Here is a 9,745-nt window from a genome sequence, read left to right as displayed (position 1 = left end):
AAAGGGAAGGAATGAGCTACATACAACCACAGTTGTGAGATTCTTTAAGGTGAACCTAGATACTGTATATTGATGATTCTTAGCAGCATCAAGGTCTTTCGTTTTTCAGCAAAGGATTGAAGCTCCTGGGATAAAAAGTGTTATTATGTCCTAAGGAGCTGGGGATTTTTCACTCCAATCCGATGAGGAAGTGGAGTAGGAAAATTCTTACTGCTTCCTTGCCAGAATGCAGTGAAGGGCTACCAAAATTTTTACTACCACACTGTGGGCAAGGCTTATGCAGGGTGCCCTGCATTTTCTTTCAACATGTTTCACTGCAAATTGGGTTCTCTCGGGTGGAGCTCCATTTTCGTTACCCCACTGCATTCCTCCCCTGTCCAGGCAGTAGCCCACCCCTGCCAGAACGGCTTCCTATTTAAACCTCTGCCACTTTTATGCTTTTGCTGAAGTTTTCTTGCTATAACCAATAAAGAACTGAAGTTGCTCCACCAGCCTCCTGTCTCTCAGTACTGCAACCCAACAGAGAGCATCCGGCATGGGACCTCCTTAGGACTGATTCCAAGGTGGGTGGGATGCTGGTAACTTAAGCATCCACCTTGGGGGGCTGATGGCTTGTTCTGTAAAGAGAAGGAAAATGACACACTTTCATGAAAATCAAGAAAGATTGCCCAAAGCATGTAGAAGCTTCCAAACTGTTTGTTTAGAAGAAAAGTGAAAAGTCCAGAGACTAGGCTAGGTATGTACATTATAAGCTTTTCCCATGGCATAATGGTGTATTTAGATCCCGTATCAAGTTCCATAGAGCATGGCTTGTTGTTTAAGAGCAGTGAGATTACAATATTGCCCCCATTTTTTGTTGCCGTGCTATTCACGGAAAATTGATTGTTACCTCTTGAGTAGTTGCGGTTAGCGTTTGAGTAGTTCTTGCGGCCGGAAAACCGGGAAAACCGGTTTTCGCGCGGTTGAGGTGTTTGATTCTGGAAACGAGGAGGACGAGGAGTGGAGAAAGATTCCTCAGGCAAATAAATAATAATAATAATAATAATAATAATAATAACAACAACAATAATGAATTGGTGGGCATGGCAGGGGGAAAATACTGCAAAATCTCCATTCCCTCCCCATTCTGGGGCCCACAGAAAGAAATCAGCAAGGAGGGCATGGATCAGAGGAGCAAAATGGAGGGAAGGTGGAGAAAGAACAGCCTTTCTTGCTGCTCAGACAGGAACTAAAACAATTAATTAAACTTTAAAGAGCGTTTCAGTCCTGGCTATAAAAGTGAATGAGGAAACTGAGAAAACTGCAATCTCATATTCCTTAGTGACTAATTATTAGTCAATTTCTAGGCTGCCTGGCTGCTGAGGTAAATAAACACAAGTCCTGAGAGCAGTGTTACCTCTAATTTTTTTGGGGGGTGGGCGGAAAAGTATAGTGTCTGAGCGGCAGTCCCTTCGGGACTGGGCGGCACAGAAATAATAAATAAATAAATAAATAAATAAATAAATAAATAAACAAACAAACAAACAAACAAACAAACAAACAAACAAACAAACAAACAAAAAACCCACCCTGTTTTGCCTCAGAGAATTTCAAAATAAAATACTGTACTGTGTGTCTATAACAGTGAGCTCATAATAGGGCAACTCTCTCAATATCAAAATGCCACTTAAATAGTTGAGCTAGTTTCAAACTAGATTTTGATTTTCTTTCTCTTTTCCTTACTCCCATTCTTTTTCTTTCTCTTTTCCTTTCTCTCTTTTTTCTATCTGTTTCTCTCTCTTCCTCTCTTCCTCTCTCTCTCGTTCCCTCTCACTCTTTCCCTCTCGGCTTCTGGGCAGGTTTGGAAAACTCTGAGTTGATGACGATTTTTAAGTGAGCGATTGCTCACTGCTCAGCTTAGAGGGAACTATGCCTGAGAGGTGATAGTGCTTGGTCTACGATCACAACTGAGTCCAAGATTTCTGTTGCTAAAGTGAGAAAGTTGTTGAGCAAATTCTGACCTATTTTACAATCTTTCTGGCCACAGTTGTTAAGCGAACCATTACAGTTGTTAAGAAGTGAAGGGCTGCAAAAAACTTTACTTCCACACTGTGGGATGATGCTTATTTTTATTTATTTTTGTTTGTCAAACAAGTATAGTATTATAGTACATATTAACATAACATAAGTAGAACGTAGTAATAGAAATGATAAATAAGACGGGACAGGGACATTAGGCACGTAAGTGCACTTATGCACGCTCCTTACAGACTTCTTAGAAAAGGGGAGAGGTCAATTGTAGATAATGTAAGGTTGAAGATTTTGGGGTTGGGGGAAGAGTCAGGTAATGAGTTCCAGGCAGTGACCACTCTATTGCTGAAATCGTATTTTCTGCATTCAAGTTTGGAGCAATTTACATTCAGTTTGTATCTGTTACGTGCTCTTGTGTTGTTGTTGTTAAAGGTGAAGAAGTCACTGACAAGGAGTACATTATGATGTATGATTTTATGAACAACAGTTAAATCAGTTTGTAGAGGACGTAGTTGTAAATTTTCTAGATGTAGTATTTGAAATCTGGAGGAATAGGGTAATTTGTTACCTGAGGAGGAGTGAAGGACTCTTCTTGTGAAGTATTTCTGGACTCCTTCAATTGTATTAATATCTGATATGCAGTGTGGATTCCACACAGGTGAGCTATATTCTAGAATAGGTCTGATGAATGTTTTGTATGCTCTGATTAATAAATCACTGTTTCTAGAGAAGAAGCTACATAAGACTAGGTTTATAATTCTCAATGCTTTTTTGGCAATGCTGTTACAGTGGGCTCTAGAACTTAGATCATTGCAAATGAATACTCCAAGGTCTTTGACTGAGTGAGGGTGCACTGTTAGTTCAGTTTTACCAAGTATGTATTCAGTATTCAGATTCTTTTTACCAATGTGTAGGACAGAGCATTTGTTGGTAGAGATTTAAAGTTGCCAGTTGTTTAGAGATCTGCCCTGTGCCTTACCACCATATAGAAAAGATTTCAGAAATGAGAGGTACTTGGTGCACTGAGCTTGCTTGTTTTATTGCAAATGTTTTATTACCATAACTAGATAACATCATCAGTGCTAGTAAGAAGTGTTGCTTGCTATCAGTTTATATTCTGGTGTCCTGCCTGTCATTGTTGGTGGAATTGGTCTTACAGATTCTTTGTTTTTTTTAATTTTATTTTTTTATAACAATTTTATTTAACATACAAACATTTAAACATCATACAAACAACATTAAACATTTACAATTTATATGTATACAAAATTTATCTTTTACAATTCTATTTACTGTACATTTTTCTTAATTTCCACCCAGTTGTATAATTTCTCCCACACTCTATAATAGTCCTTATTTTGTTGGTTTTGTATCTCATATGTTAGCTTACTAAATTTGGCGCAGTCTAATATTTTTTTTATCACCATTTCTTCGTTTGGAGTCTTTTCTTGCTTCCATACTTGTGCAAATGCTAATCTTGCAGCTGTAAGTATATGATTTATTAAATAATAATTTTCTTTACTATGTTTGCCTCTAATTATTCCTAATAAGTACATTTCTGGTTTTATTTCAAGTTTATAATCCAATATTTCTTCCATCCATGTCTGAATTTGGGTCCAAAATTTTTTTGCTTCCTTACATCGCCACCAAATGTGGTAGTATGTTCCTACCTCTTTTTTGCATTTCCAACATTTGTTGCTTACATTCACATTTATTTTGGCTAAGCGCGCTGGCGCATAGTGCCATCGGAAAAGCATTTTATAGAGATTTTCTTTGTAAGGTGTTGATAGTGTCATCTTGTAGTTTACTGACCATAGTTTTTCCCAGTCTTCCAGTTGGACTGCATAGCCAAAGTTCCAAGCTATCATATTTGGTATAACTATTTCTTCGATATTTTCGTAGTTTAGTAGATAGTTATACATTTTGGTTATGAATTTTTTGTCAGAACCTGTTAATATTTTGTCTTGGTCTTAGAGATTCTTTGGTTGGGCTGTTTACTGATGGCTCTTTGACAGTTTCTTGATTTGATTTGATTTATTGATTTTGTCCAATACACAATGAGGGTTTTAGTGGGTATACACATAGTAAAATACATGATGAAGGTTATAGAGGATATATTCATAGTAAAATATATCTAAGAAAGAATAGAAGTTATAGGAATAGAACATATCAATGAAAGAATAGAAGAAGTCGCGTATAAATTAAGGAAACATAGACAATCAAAAATAATTAAAGAGTTAGAAGATGAAAATGGAATGATAAAATATAATATAGAAGAGAAAGCAAAAATTGTACAAGAATTTTATAATAATCTTAGAATGATTATTAATCATTCTAAGTAGAAATTTAGATTTGTTGTAAATTGTCTTTTGCACTTTGTTGTGAGCCGCCCCGAGTCTGCGGAGAGGGGCGGCATACAAATCTAAATAAACATAAACATAAACATAATACATTAGAATATTATGAGCAACATTATGGAAAGTCAGTAGCGTTAATGTTCCTCGATGGAAAAAAAGCCTTTGACAATGTAAATTGGATTTTTATAAAAATGCAATTAAATAAAATGAGATTTGGTACTAAATTCGTAAATTTGATTGACACAATATATTCTAAAAAATCATATTAAATAATGAGCAATTAGAAACATTTGAAATATTTAAAGGAGTTCGACAAGGTTGCCCGATCTCGCCCTTATTGTTTATCTTATCTTTGGAAGTTTTATTGATAAAAATAAGAGCAGATTCAAAAATAAAGGGTTTGACTATTGGGAAGGAAATATACAAAGTTCAAGCATTTGCAGATGATTTAACCTTTATTATAGAAGATCCGATAACAGCGGCTCCGACGTTGATACAGATGATAGAACAGTATGGAAAAGTTGCAGGGTTAAAAATAAATAAAAGTAAAACACAATTTACAGTTAAAAACATGACAGTACTTCAAGAAAGAAAATTTGAAAACATTACAGGCATGAAAATAGTTAAGAAAGTTAAATATTTGGGAATATGGTTAACATCGAAAACCATATCTTTAAAAAATGACAATTATATGAAATTAAATGAAGAAGTAAAAAAAGATTTAGAAATATGGAATAATTTAAAAATATCTTTTATGGGGAGAATTGCTACAATTAAGATGAATATCTTACCTAAGATTTTGTTTCTGTTTCAAGTAATATAAATAAATCCGGGGGGGGGGGAATTCTTTAAAAATTTAACAACGATAATTAGAAAAATTTTATGGCAAGGCAAAAAAGCAAGAATAAAGATAAATATTTTGGAAGACATCAAGGAACGAGGAGGATTTGCTTTACCAAATTGGAAGTTATATTACCAGGCAGCCGTCTTAACTTGGATTAGGGACTGGATAACATTAGAAGATAAAAGAACACTAAAATTGGAAGGCCATGATCTTATGCTAGGTTGGCATGCCTTTATATGGTATGATAAGGATAAAATATATACATATTTTAAAAGACATACAATAAGGATTTATTGGAAGTTTGGAAAGACGTTTAAAAAAATCATTTCTTAACTATTCCTGACTGGATTCCCCCTTTAGAAGCAATAACTCATCCCGATTCGATACAGGAAATGAAAATAATAAGATATAAAGAATTATTAGATGATCAGATGAAATTAAAATCAAGAAATAAATTACAGGAAGAAGGTATTAAAATTGATTGGTGGCAATACATACAGATCCAATCTAGATTTCAAAGAGATAGTAAGATATATACCTTTAACAAGAGTAAAAAAATTTGGTTTTATTAATTACTAACCAGTCTAAATTAATAGGTAAAGCATATAAATATATGATAGGACAAAAAAACATAGACTTGACCTTAAAGGATATTATGATAAGCTGGTGTAAAAATATAGGTAGAGAAATTGATATAGATACAAGGGAAAAAGTTTGGATCTCAAATTGGAAAATGACAAAGTCAGTTTCGTTAAAAGAAAATCAAATCAAAATGTTCTATAGGTGGCATCTCCCACTGAGCAGAATAGCAAAAATGTTCCCCAATATGTCCCCATTATGTTGGAAATGTAAAAAAGAAATAGGTTCCTATTATCATCAATGGTGGATGTGCAGTAAAGTTAAGCTCTATCGGAAAATGATAGAAAGAATTTTAAAAGAAATAGTAATGCTGGAGACAGAAAACCCCCCGGAATTTTACTTATTGGGCATAACTAGCCAGAAATATAAGAAAGAAATTTTATATTTAGTTATACATATTTTGACAGCGGCCAGGATTGTATATGCACAAAATTGGAAAGGGGAAAATATCCCCAAAGAAGAAGACATTATTAAGAAAATATTAGATTGCGCTGAAATGGATATGATGACAAGACAGTTAAAAGACCAAGAAGAATCGCATCCTTCCAGCCTAAGACTATTACCGCTTGAGCGCTTTCTATCAGTGTTTCTTTTATTTCTCTATATTCACTCATCTTGTTCCTTTTAACTAATACGGCCATTTCCTTTGTAATTGTCCATTGTATGTTTAACCAAGAGCAACCCAAGTCTGAGTCAGATGTATGTTACTTCAGGGGTTTAAATATAGCCCAACCCTATTTTGGGAAGCCCTTGCTTCTGATATACTCAGAGGGACCCCCACTCACCCTCCAAGGAACCAAGAGCACCATATTACAGAACACGCATGCAAAGATTTATTCTTAGGAGCTCCCACTAGGAAGAATGTGAGCAAAACATTATCAGCCTTTTGAACTGCCTAGGTGATTGTGGTTTTAACGTGATTTTAAAGATGATTCAGTTGGTTCCAACATTGATTCAAAGCTTTCTAAAGAACATCTGCTAACCACACAGTGTACTGAAGCTATTTGCAGAATTTTTCCTCTGAAAACGCTGCATCCGTTTAGGATATTTTTGGGTGGATGGGTGGGGTGGCAAGATTCCGTCCTATTTGGTTTCCGAATTTTGTAGGTGTATTTAGTATTAGGTGGCATAGAAGTCAATGAAATGAAATGAAATGAGATTAAATTAAATTAAATTTATTTATAATATATAGGGTTTTTTTTTCAAAATTCCTGTATGAAGCCACTGGGGTGCAGGAAAACTAAGAATCTTTTGAATGGACCACCTGGTGTGATCAAGCTTTTTGCCAGCTTAAGTAAGCTCTCACTTCAGTTAGGATTCCCTGACCTAGAAAGCCATTCTGACTCTCTATGCAGATGAAAAGAGGGAGGGGATTGCAAATGGAGATTTTGACTCAGAAATTAGGCTACTGGAGATGTCCTCTGGCATATTTTTCTGACCAATTACATCCAGTATGTTTAGGTTTGCGGAGCTTGCTTGTGCACTGCAGCAACAGCTGCTCCGTTGATTGATTGGAGAGGTGCACAAATCAAAGGAAATGGAAGTGAAAGTGATTCATGCGGTGAAAGAAATTTTGTCTTTGGCTCACTGCCAGTTGAATAATAAGGTACAAGTAATGTGGTTTTTTAACCAGGCATTCGCTCACCCCAAAATGATCCATATGTCAGTGAAATTGTTTGCATATTTACTCAGAAATGAATCCTGTCAACTCTTAAGGTTCCTATATAGGAAATATGCTTAGGACTACTGCCTTAAAAGTACCTGATTTCAGCCAAATATACATAGGTAGACTTTGACAGCAACCAGTTGTTTCATCCTGGAACTGATAAGAGATTAGATTCACAAAAATTGTCTTAGTTTTTGGCAGCTGGAGGGCAGATCAGGCAGGGAAATTGGCAAAATTAGGCTTGTGCTCCGAGCTTGGCAATTTGGATGCAAGCATTTTGTCACCATTTGAGGAGACATAAACAGTGAGTTTTGAGTTCAACTCAACAAAACAAAACACTTGCAACCAAATTGTCAAGTTTGGAGCTCAAAACAACTGCCTGACTACCAACCTGAGCTACTAATGTTCAAACACATTTCAAATGTAACCAATTGCACCACTTTTCAATAATATTGTTTCAAAGTCCTTTTTGTGTGTATGTCTTTTAAAGGCCCTGTAATCCCTTGCATTGGGGTGGAGTTAGCACAATTGAATGGAGCTGAGCATTTACTGGCCAGATTCCCTTCCTGATGCCTATCTGGAGTTTGCAGCAGATATTTTCCCTTTCCACCCAGAGAGAGAAATAGCTGCCACTTCCTACCAGTAGGATTGAATTTACAGCCTTGGGAATTTACAGCCTCTGAATTTATAGCCTCTATTATAGAGGGATATAGCATTGCTTCCAGCTGTACGGATTCAGCTCCAGTGATCTTAGAAGCCGATGTCTTAGAAGAACTTGAACGATTAAAGATAAATAAGGCAATGGGTCCAGATGGCATCCACCCCAGAATTCTTAAATAACTCACATTTGTCATTGCTACCCCCCTGACTGATCTGTTTAACCAATCCTTGTTAACAGGAGATGTTCCTGAGGATCGGAGAATGGCCAGTGTTGTGCCTATCCATCATAAGGGCAGTAGAGAAGAAGCTGGTAACTACAGGCCAGTTAGCATGACATCAGTTATAGTTAAAATGATGGAGACTCTACTCAAAAATAGGATAAATCAGCACCTAAAAACCAATAACTTACTGGACCCAAATCAGCATGGCTTTACTGAAGGCAAATCATGTCAGACTAATCTCATTGATTTCTTTGACTATGTCACAAAGGTGTTGGGTGAAGGTGGTGCTGTGGATATTGCCTATCTGGACTTCAGCAAAGCCTTTGATATGGTTCCACATAAAGAGCTGATAGATCTGGGCAGACCAAAATATTGGAAAATTAATTCATGAGATTGAAATAGGCCCAAATTTATGGGCAGACCACCACCCAATATTGATGAGAATTAAAATACCGAGCCCAGGACAGCACCGCTGGTCCATAAACCAAATGTTATTTCAAGATCAGGATTATATTAAATATATTAAACAAGAACTCAAGCTATTTTAACGGGATAATTGGAATACCGACACCACTATTCAGAACATTTGGGATACCAAAACTAGATGAATATAAAAGTAAATTAAAACATTTAGAATTAGAAATTCAAAGAGACCTTCAAAACGAAAAAATAAGAGAAGAGATAGATATAATAAAACATAACATTAACTTAATAATACAAGACTAAATTGTTATAAAACTAAGGAAGACCAATCAATACCAATTTGAAAATGCGAATAAAATAGGCAGATGGCTTGCTTACAAATTAAAAAAAGAGGAACAAGAGCGACATATACAAGTCTTGGAGGATAAAAATGGAGAAATACAACATATAATGGGGGAGAAAAGAACATAGTAGTTTAATATTACGCCCATTTGTACCAAAGGGAAGAAATAAACCAAGATCAATTAAATAGATATTTAGAAGAAGCAAAAGTACAAAAGATAGCAGAATCAGATAAAATAACATTAGATGAAGAAATAACCTTATCAGAAGTTGAATACGCGATAGCTAAACAAATGAATAACAAAACCCCAGGCCCAGATGGGATACCGGCTGAATTTTATAAAGAATTACAGGAGTCTTTATCTGAAATTTTAGTAATAATATTTAATGAAGTGTTAGAAAAAGGTTTGTTACCTGCATCTTGGACACAAGCCTTAATAAGTATACAGTGATCCCTCTATTATCGCGAGGGTTCCGTTCCAAGACCCCTCGCGATAATCGATTTTTCGCGATGTAGGGTTGCGGAAGTAAAAACACCATCTGCGCATGCGCGCCCTTTTTTCTATGGCCGCGCATGCATAGA

The sequence above is a fragment of the Erythrolamprus reginae genome, chromosome Z (genome assembly GCF_031021105.1).
Source record: "Erythrolamprus reginae isolate rEryReg1 chromosome Z, rEryReg1.hap1, whole genome shotgun sequence".
Taxonomy (NCBI): Eukaryota; Metazoa; Chordata; class Lepidosauria; order Squamata; family Dipsadidae; genus Erythrolamprus; species Erythrolamprus reginae.
The sequence above is the reverse complement of the archived record's forward strand: the minus strand, read 5'-3'. Positions refer to the sequence as shown.